The sequence below is a fragment of the Notolabrus celidotus genome, chromosome 8 (genome assembly GCF_009762535.1).
Source record: "Notolabrus celidotus isolate fNotCel1 chromosome 8, fNotCel1.pri, whole genome shotgun sequence".
NCBI classification, from domain to species: Eukaryota; Metazoa; Chordata; class Actinopteri; order Labriformes; family Labridae; genus Notolabrus; species Notolabrus celidotus.
In genome coordinates, this window is record NC_048279.1 from 5,414,772 (window position 1) to 5,426,040 (window position 11,269).

Here is an 11,269-nt window from a genome sequence, read left to right on the forward strand (position 1 = left end):
TACATATTTCCTGTATTCAAGGACAAGCCTTAAGGAGATAAGGCTCGCAGAGTCAGTGACATCTTTGAAATCTCTTCTTAAAACCCATTTTTACAGACTTGCTTTTATGAGACTTCAACCTTTTAACCGCTTTACCTTCTATTTTATTATTATTTTTAGTTTTTACTTAAATGATTAATTGTTTTTAATTTTATTTTATCATTTTATTTGATTATTTATTGCTTTGTAATTTATTTTTTTCATGGATTATTTTAATATTCCTAATGTATCCTTTTCACTTTTTCTTTTACTCCGATGTGATGTTGTCCTCTGATTCAGAAAACCTCTTTTATTGTCCTTTAATGCTTTTATTTACTTATCCATCTTTATTTATCTATTTATTTATTTTAATTGTATTTATTTTTAGTTTTTATTAATTAATTAATTTCTGTATTTATATTTATTTATTTGGTTTTATTTATTTATTTGTATTTATTTATTTATGGGTTGTTGTTTTTAAACCTCTTAAACAATGATTTATTGTTCTATTGTCACACCACTTAAAAGTTATTATTATTATTATTATATTAAATTTTAAACATACTGCTTTTTACAACAAGCTAGTTTCTTTTTCTTTTTTTTTTTGTTTGCTAGTTTTTGCAAACTGACACATTTACTTTTAAATATGAAACATGAATAAATGTACATGTACTGCCACCAGGTGTCACCATAGAACCTTTATTTTGAAGGCTTTTGTCCTTCCAGTGTTTTCTGTCCATATTTCTTTGAGCCCAAAATGATTTAAATGATCTTTATATCATCATTACAAAATAAACAAAGCTGCAAAATATGTAATAAAACAATGTGATGGGAAAATACCTTCACATATAATGTTGATCCTTCCAATTAAACCGATCAATTAATCAATCACTCCTCCAGTTAAGATCCATTCATTCCTGGATGATCTAATATTGACTCAGACACACTCAGGCAATTCATCCTCCAGGCTTCACTGTGAGGACTCATTCATGCAGTCACACATACACAGGACTGAAAGAATGAGACCAGAACAGTCCTGATGGACACACACACACACACACACACACACACACACACACACACACACACACACACACACACACACACACACACACACACACAGACTCGCACAGACTCACACAGATTCTCTCTCTCCCTCTCTCTCTCTCTCTCTCTCTCTCTCTCACACACACACACACACACACACACACACAGTTCTGATACACTCAGTCTCCTTCAAGTGACGAGGCAGATTCTGTCACCCACCCTGACTCGTGTCTGCTGCTGCTGCACTGTCTGCCCCTCACGCGCATACACACACACACACACACACACACACACACACACACACACACACACACACACACACACAATATCAGGGGTGTTAGATCTGAACATGTGCTGAGGAGAAAGGAACCCCTCAGCTGGATGCCTCTGGAAACACAATGAACCTCTCTAGTGTTGACAGAAATGAAGGAACACTAAGGGAAGGCTTTATTCTAAAAGAACCTCAAACATTAAATAAAATACACTCATGCGCGCTTTGGATGATCTCGTGCAACATGATCCATAACTAATGCGCATCTTCATCTATTGTTTGCATGTGGTTGATCCAGGCTTCATCTCTAAACCTGCCCTAAGTAGACTGTAAATGCATTAGCCTATATATGCTGAATGGAGGAACACCAGCTGATCCGCATGGACTATTAAAACATGTATTGTGCTCTTCATTGTATCTGATGCATGCTTCCTCTCCCCCCTGAGTCTGGAGAAAACGCCCTTCTCTTACCTGAAAGCTGCTGGCGCGATTCAGTAAAATCCTCCAGTGAAGTGAAGCCTCTGTGTGGGCCTGTCTCTGCTCCTCTGTCCCGTTTTCTTCTACTGACACCGCCCGGTGAGGAGCACCACCCCGCCCCTGCGCGCCACCCCTCCCCTAACCAAGCCTCCTGCATCCTCCTCCTCTCCCCCTCCTCCTCCTCCTCCTCCTCCCATCAGCAGCAGCAGCTCTCACGTCCGACCACTTCAGCTAGCAGGCTCTACATAAACATCTTAAGCAGAGACTAGGGTTTGATAGGTGCATCATGGAGTGGGGAACAATAGCTGATGTTACAACCAGGCAAAGTATTCATGCACAAAGAAGACTGTTCCCTTTAATATCAGCTGACATGATGATGCTATAGGCTACAATGGAAAGCATGCTACACAGGCTAATAAACCAGATTTAATGCTGGTTGACATGATGATGCTAAATAGGTTGTCATGCAAGCAGCTAACATGCACAAAAAACACTGATCATTAAAGCTCCAACAATCAATCTTTATTTATATCATATAAAAAGAAGAACGCAGAAATAAAACAATGGCAAGAAATATCAAATTAACAAAAAATGATTTAAAAATAGAGACTAATGCACGCTAATAAGTGTAATTAAAATAAATTAAAGCATCACATTAACATTAAGAATATAAATAGTTACAATAGATACATGACAAGGGTAGGGGAAAGATTGGAATATATAATAGAATAAATAAAACTCAGTAGATAAAAAGTTAAAATAAAAAACTTAAAATATCTGTCTGTCTTTCTATCATTGTTTATTTTATTATCACCTTTCATAGAAATCTAATGCATTCAAAGAGCTTTACAGCAATTGGAAACAAGAAAGAAGCAGAAATAAAATAATGGAAAGACATTTTTTTAAAATGATTTGAAATTGGATTTAGAATTTAGACTAATGCACACTAACAACAATAATAGTCTTATTAAAATAAGCATTTAATTAAGAATATAAAACCTTAAAATAAATAATTAAAAAGGGTAGGGATAAGAGTTGAATAGAAAATAAAATAACTAAAACTGAGAAGATAAAAAAAAAGTTTGAAAATAAAATAATGGCAAGACATTAAAAACAAACTGATTTTAAAATACAGACTAATGCACACCAACAATACAAATAAGTGTAATTAATATATATCAAAGCATCAAATTAACATTAAGAACATAAATAGTCCCTGCAGGGTGTTTAAAATGTTACCGGATGCAGTGATGGAAACTTCACACACAGACTCTGGTCAGGGATTATTGTGAAAATCTAGGAATAAATTCCTTACCAAAAAAAGGTCCTCGCCAATGTGTTCATAAAGGGCTCTAATAACACATATTAACAGATTTAATCTCAACTCCTGAAGCAAAATCTGTGACAGCTACTTGAGGCTTGGGTACTTGGAACCTTATTGGTGAAAAATTGAAATTCTGTCTTCAGCAGCTTTAGAGGGGTCAAACTAGGGGTTATTTGGGTTCCTGAATTCATTGCAAACATTTATTTTGCACAAAAAAACACACGACCACGCCCACTTTTACACATACATTCAAATTGGCTTTATTTGTTTATTTCAATATCTCAGGTACTAATACAAAAAACAACACAGTCAAATATCTCAGGAGTCTTGGTCTTGGTCTTCTCCAGACTCTACATCATTATGGATTGGGTCCTTGCATGCACTGCCTGTACCACTTCTGCATGCTGAGATACCATAGACTGCATAAATAATCGACGTGGTATCCGTGACGTCACCTATCTTATATCTGTTAAGTGCTGTTTTTAAGCCAACGTCGGCAGGAGCCATATTGGAAATGTTGAACTCAACCAAACTTCTGTCGAGGTAAAGAGGCGGGCTTTGAGCCTCCTCGCCAACAGCTATAGTGTTCCCGCCTGTCAATCAAGTCAGCTCCTCTCAGTGCCTCTCATCATGGAAAACTTGTAATCTTAATATCTTTATAATATAATATAAATTGCTGTGTTGTGAAAAAATCCACACCCCGTACACTCGGATACACACCCATACACTTGAATGGCTGTGAATGTGGTTTCCGATACTTCCTGAGCCAGCCTCAAGTGGACACTCGAGAAACTGCAGTTTTTAACACTTCCGCATTGGTCTCAATTCTCCCGGCCCGAGGTTGCCGCTTGTGAGATACACTTCACACCATTATTCGTGCAGCTGCACCGCCGATTGCTGCAGTCCTAATCACATCTTCACATGCCGGGAGTGTGAGATTGGCAGCCTTGATATCATGAAGTCTGAGGTCAATGATATTTGCTTTAAATATTTTAATTTTAATACAAGACAAAATGTCCAAACTCATGGTAAAAACTAAACGACATCCACATTTTAAAACCACGTGTCATGTCCATCTGAGACTGAAAGGTGTATCCTGAGTGTAAAAGGTGAAAATGTAATCGATATCAGATGATCAGTTAATGCTGCAAACATACTTCATCAGTGGGTGTAACTTTGTGTAGAACTGTCAGAGCTCTGCTGCTGTTACCAGTCCCTACATGCAAGAAATTCCCCTTATCCCTCCTCCTTTCATTCCTTCTCTACTCATACCGTCCTCTCTCTCTCTCTATCTTTCTGATGTGCTGAATCTTGTCTGGCTGAATTCCTCCTCTGTGGCAGGAACCTAGGGAAAATCTTTCCAGAAGGCCTCCACTTTTCTGTTTGACACCCATTTTTTAAGACACACACCAGTGTTGGGTTTTGGTTTAACGGTTGTAACCTGTACAAACTTGCTCTCTGTCTTCAGATTGTTTAATTTTTCACTATACTTCATTACTGGAAATGTAACATGAGTCATCTGCAGTGATATGTGGAAACAGAGGTATAATCACTCAGTAAAGTTTGATATAGCTTTAAGGCACATGGCTCTGAAAGAATGAGGCAGCAGGTACAATACATCAGCTCATCATGAAAGTATCTAGGTTATTTAATACTCCTCTAACCTTCATTCATCCTGCTGTTTTTACAGCTCATGTTTTTAGCTGTTTCACCCTGAGCTGCAGAGCCTTTACTTTAATGAATACAACTCTGTGGTTGAGCTCAAAGGAAGACGAGAAAGTGTGTCACAGATCTTTCCCATGACGGTTTATGATTGAGAAACAGACATTCATTTCAGACTGTAAGAGAGGATGTAACCACATGTCCTCCCTCAGTGTCCTTGATGCATGTTATATCCCTTACTCTCTTTTTGTTTACACAATTACCTGCCAAACACAGACTAGAAATGCACAAACATAACGATTAAAAACAGGAGTTCATCTAGTTACTGTCACCATTCATTCATTTATCTTGAAGTTTGCAGAAGTTACGTTAAAGCAGTGTTGATCCTTCCTAATCCGAATCCTTCAGAGGGTTCACAACATTTTACAAACTTGATTTAAAGCCCTGAGAGCTCGTAGCAAACTGTCCTGAGTTTGGGAATAAAGAGCTTGATGAATGGCCTGTCATACTGACAGTGTTTACACAGCAGAGATGAGTGTGATGGAGAAGTCGTCAGGAGTCCAGAGTAGAAATATCTGTATTTGATTAGCTGAGAACTTTGCTGTATGGTCAACAAAGTTAGCTAACGTTAGCTTTTTTTGCTACCTGGAGGATTCTAAGCATATTTTGGTGTTCTTATTTTTTTAACTGAAGGTCAAATTTGACTTGTGTTTACGTGACAGTAGTGAAAACACCCTTAATATAAAAGCTTAGCTAACATTTTGACAGCTTTTCAAAAATGTACCCTCATTAGACAAAATGTCACTCCCCTGCTCATCTCACTACACTGGCTTCCAGTTGCAGCTCGCATCAGATACAAAACTCTAATCATGACTTACAAAGCAGTCACCAAAACCGCACTTTGTTACCCGTTCTGATCTTGTTTCCTCTTGTCTAGATCTTTGCTTGTGTTGTTCTTGTTCTCGTATGTACGTCGCTTTTTGATAAAAGCATCTGCTAAATGACATTGTAACATTGTAACATTGTAACAAAAATGAAAACATGTTCAATTGTTGTTCTTTCTATCTACTCTGTGCTTCTGTATATACTTTATTATTATTCTATTCTATTCTATTTTATTTATTTATTTTTTATTTATTTTATTCTACTTGATTTATATCTTATTTATTCCTTTTATCAATATTTTGACTTTCTTACATACTGTTTAGAAGAGCTCTGTAATGACTGAATTTCCTTCCCTGGGATAAATAAAGTATCTCAGATTCTGATTCTGAATTGTTTAGAAGCTATGCGTTTTGTACATTGAGGTTGTTCAGGATCAAGTTTGACCCAAATCTACTGAAATGGATTTCAGATCCTCCAGTGTCAGTCAAATAACAGAAGATGGTGGTTTGAGGGAATCCTGAAACCATGTATACATATTATATCTGTGTGTTAGACTATTAGGACAGAGTTCAAGGGGTCACAAGGACCACCTGAGCTCCACATGTGCCCACAGAGAAAGGGTACCTGAATGAAAGAGTTAAACTGCGGAGGAGTAATCAGAGTCACCCCCTCCCCCCATCACTTACTTTAACTCTACCTGTCCTATTAAAGTTACTAACCATAGACCTTTCTGGAGTCCCTGAGCTCCCTTGTCTCGTAGGTTCCTCTGGATCTCTGCTGCTGTGCCAGACTCCAGCTGCTACAACTACTACTATCCGTCTAACCACTATCATCTCTCTCTCACTTCATCTCCCTCTATCCCTCTCTTAATGTTAGTGGGTGTGTTTCTCTAAAAATGAGCAGTGTAAAACCTAAATACAGGCTGTGTATTCATCCTAAAGAGATCTGTGGTTGAATACTTGTATAGACACTTTTTAAGAGAAATTCTGGCCTGAGTCAAGACTGTGAAAGCAAAGAATATGAAGAGTGTGTGAGAGTTCAGCTGTCATGAACAGGAGAGTCAAGAAGTTGTAACTCAGCACAGAGTGAAGAGTTTGAATCAGACTGAGTGGATATTCTCTGTGTGAGGCCACATGTGTGCAGAGTCAATAATCTAATGTTAAAGTTAAGTTTGAACTGGAAACACTTTGAGAAAAGTCACCAAAGGAAATCCTCCTCAGTATGTCAACAGAGAGAAATGATGATAAATGATTAAATGAAGAGAGCTCAGTAAGTATCTATCTGTGCTTTATGTGATACACCTTCTCTTTATGTTCATGTAACAAAGAGATACTGTTAGCTTAATTGTCTACAAACACAAGTCTCAGGATAACACCCAAAGATATCTGAGAAAGTAAAAGAATGAAGTCAAATGTTCGAGAGGAACAGAGCTGGAGTGGATGATTTGTGTCCCTTGTAAACACCGGAACAGAGGGACCTTGGATTTTGTTTGGTGAAGCTGGGCCTGGGAGCTGACCGGCTCATGTGATAACACTGAAATGTCAACAAGCCAAATCAACTCTTCAGCTTAATTCAATGAGCCATTGTTGGCTGCTCCTCTACAGCTCAGCGATGTGTGTGAGAGAGACAGAGAGATTTATGGAGAGAGAGAAAGAGCCTCAGGCGGGACACTCTGACAGACTGGCCTCTGTATGCTTTGCATGATGCAGTGAATGCTTAAAACACATGCTTCTATGACTAATAAAACCAAACACACACACACACACACACACACACACACACACACACACGCACACACACGCACACACACACACACACACACACGCACACACACACACACACACACACACACACACACACACACACACACACAGAGAACAGGAGCTGATGTGACTCAAATCAGGAGTTCCTAAACTTTCAGCCCACGACCCCCAACATGACGATTCCATGTCTCGTGACCTTAGAGATGCTTTAAGTGCAAACTAATTCATTTTATTTAATTAGTTTATGCACGGTGATTATATATTTGTGCTTATGAGTTTCATACTGGCTTAAAGCTGAAGATACTTGACTGTCTGCCAACATCTGTGCACCTGCTGCTGTGTTACCTGCACCACTGTGAGCAGACCTGCTGCACCTGATGCTCTCATTAATCCATCACCATCACCTCAGAGGTCACGGGGCAACAAAGAGAATCAGAAACCTGATGACACTTTTTTATTTGCATGGTTTAAACAGTTTTTTTTTAAACTACCTTTGTTTTTAATTGGGGACCACTAACTTGGACTACTCCTTTATATTCATATCTCCAGTATTAGCTTCTCTACATCGGCTCCCCTTAAAATCTAGACAAGAATTTAAAATCCTTCTTCTGACCTAAAAATCTCTTAATGCTCAGACTCCTTCGTGTCTTAAAGACCTCATAGCGCCCTATTACCCCTCTAGAACACTACGCTCCCAACAGGCAGGCCTGCTGGTCATACCTGAAGTCTCTAAAAGTAGTATGGGAGGTAGAACCTTCAGTTATCAGGTCCCTCTCCTTTGGAATCATCTACCAGTCAGGGTCCGGGAGGCAGACACCCTCTCTACTTTTAAGAGTAGGTTTCAATTTTCCTTTTTGATAAAGCTTATAGTTAGAGCTGGATCAGGCTTGGACCAGGTCTTAGTTATGCTGCTATAGGCTTAGACTGACAGGGGAACTGGCACACTGGGATCTCTCTCCTGTCTCTGCCTGTCTCTTACTTTAACTCTTCCTGTCCCATTAAAGTTATTAACCATAGACCCTTCTGGAGTCCCTGAGCTCCCTTGTCTCGTAGGTTCCTCTGGATCTCTGCCGCTGTGGACGTACCAGACTCCAGCTGCTACAACTACTACTATCCTTCTCACCACTATCATCTCTCTCTCTCTTCATCTCCCTCTATCCCTCTCTCCAACACGGTCTCAGCAGATGTGTGTCTAACATGAGTCTGGTCCTGCTGGAGGTTTCTGCCTGTTAAAGGAAGTTTGTCCTTGCCACTGTAACTTGCTAAATACTGCAAAGTGCTCTGCTCATGGTGGATTAAGATGAGATCAGACTGAGTCCTGTCTGTAAGATGGGACTGGATCTGATCCTGTCTTGATGCTGGGTCTTTGTTAATAATAGAACATAGAGTACGGTCTAGACCTGCTCTGTTTGGAAAGGGTCTGAGGAGAATGTTTGTTGTGATTTGGTGCTTTATAAATAAAGATTGGTAAAGACAGAACGCTCCTGTGAGAAATGTTGTGTTGTTTGATCCAAAGCCAGTATAAGTGTGGGATGGTCATCTTTTGCTCTGAGTCAGATTGCAGAGCTTGCTGTCAGTACTACAGCTCACCTTTACGTCATGTCACAGTTTGTCCCAAGTGACCTTTTCTTCCCTCTCTGCAGCCTTTGTTTGAATCTTGAGAGATAAACAGTTTTTCTGCTGTAAGAGCTTCATTAATGCCACACTGTCCTCCCACCTCGTACCACTACATAGCTCTTGTTCGTCCTCTTATCTCATCCTCCCTTTCTCCCTCTCTTCTTCCCCTCTAGGAAGTAAAAAATAATCCCTGTCTCTTTTATACCTCATGTCGAGTCAGAGCGTTTAAAAACTGAGTTATTAAAAGCATGAGAGGATGTTCCCTCACTTCCTGTGTTTGTGAGCAGGTCTGCCCTCCGCTCCGTGCAGCACCATGATGTTGGAGAGAGGAGTGGGAGAAAGGAATGCTGCTGACCTGACACAAACACTGTTGTGCTTTGCAAGTTCACTGAACACAAGTGACGTCTTCGCCTTTCATGCAGACGAGTCAGGCTCCCCATTGTTACAGGTCACTTTACACTTCTCATATAATTCATCCAGAACATCTATTATCTGTAAGCACTCACCTGAGGCTATCGTCTCCCTGATCACAGCATGTGTTAGAAAGCCATTTAACTGTTCATGAAAGTCAGGTTTAATCTAATATCTTTGATCCTTAATGTGCATGTATGTCTTTAAAAGTCTGACATTCTTAAAATAGTAATGTGAGAGAATGTTAGTGTGTCATGGGAGGAAAGGTGTGTGTAGGTCATGAGCAGGTAGAGAGAGAAAAGAGTTCTCTAAGTTTGTGCCCAAAGTCTGAAAGGTGACACTTTGGTATAAACTTAGTGTGTCCCGAGGCCTGAGGCAGGTCCACTGGAGAACAATGCCCTCCCTTCACAGACCACACCCATCTTGGCCCACTTCTCCTTATTTGGTCGTGCCAGCAGCTTGGTTAGTGATTGGTCGAGAAGATGAATATGTTAGAGCAGACACTCACCTGTGCAGGCTTGTTTTCCCACACACCAATGTGTGTTTGAGCATATAAACGCAATATACACATGCAATAAAATGTGTTCCATTGCGTAGAGTACAACGACACAGGAATAAGAATAAATAAAAAACAGACAAACAAGATGCAAATTCAGCAAAAACAAACAAACCAAACCAAATGTTGGAAACCATAAATACATAACTCCAAATGTCACCATCACACCTGTCTGAGTTTTTGTACCTACATCCTTCAGACAGAGCCCTCAGGTAAACACATCAGGTGCTTTGAGATGTCATGAGATCCGGACTACAAACAAGAGGTGACAGAGCTTTCACAGCGGCTGCTCCCAGGCTGTGAAACAGACTGCCTTTAAATAACAGACACTTTAATATCATAGCTGAAACACATCTCTGTGCACTGACTTATGATACCAGTTAGGTATGAAATCCTGACATTTTATTTTGTCCTATTTATTGTTTTGTTAATGTTGTTTATACTGATTTACTTGTTATTTATTGGCTTTTTATTGTTACTTCTTCTGTTTTTTATTGTGTTTTTTACGTGTTGTTTATAGTGTTTTCTATTATTAGTTGTGTTCTTTATTTTTCTTTGTTGTAGTTTTGTTATTGTTATTTATTGTGTTTTTTTAGTGTTGGTATGGTGTTTTTTATTATTGATTGTTTTTATGGTGTTCTTTAGTATTGATTGTGTTTTTAAGTATTGTTTTTAGTTTTTTATTGTAACTTTTGTATTGTTATTTATTGTGTTTTCTTTGTTATTTATTGTTTTTCATTCAGGTTCTTTATTGTTATTTATTGTGTTTTTATTTTGACTTGTTTCTTAGTGTTATTTATTGTTTTTTAGTGTTTATTGTTTTTTATTGTGGCTTTTTAGTTTTATTTACTGTTTTATAGTTTTTTATTGCTATTTATTGTGTTTTATTATTGTTCATTTAGTTATTTGTTTTTTATTGCTATTTTTTACTCTTATTTATTGTTTTTTATTTCTATTTATTGTTTATTTTATTATTTATTGTTTTTCAGTGTTTTTTTAATTTTTATTTCTTGTTTCTAATTGATATGTATTATTTTTTATTGTGTTTGTATTTTCATTTCTTGTTTCTAATTGTTATTTATTGTGTTTGTATTGTTATTTATTGTGCTTTTTTTATTTGTATTTATTGTTTCTTATGGTTATTTCTGTTTGTTTGTGTTGTTTATATTTTTTGTCATTTATTGTTTTTTACTGTTATTTATGCTGTTTTTAATGTTTTTCTCTAAACTCATATTTAA

General features: G+C 38.0%; 1 protein-coding gene across 1 annotated transcript in view; it reads right to left on the minus strand.

The window, feature by feature from the left end:
- The window catches only part of LOC117816988 (plastin-3-like), a 23,111-nt gene extending 21,218 nt beyond the window's left edge, over window positions 1-1,893 (minus strand). Inside the window, exon 1 of the mRNA XM_034689413.1 lies at window positions 1,808-1,893. The gene's annotated coding sequence lies outside the window, so the exon portion shown is untranslated. The remainder of the gene's footprint in view (window positions 1-1,807) is intronic.
- Window positions 1,894-11,269: the final 9,376 nt, after the last annotated feature.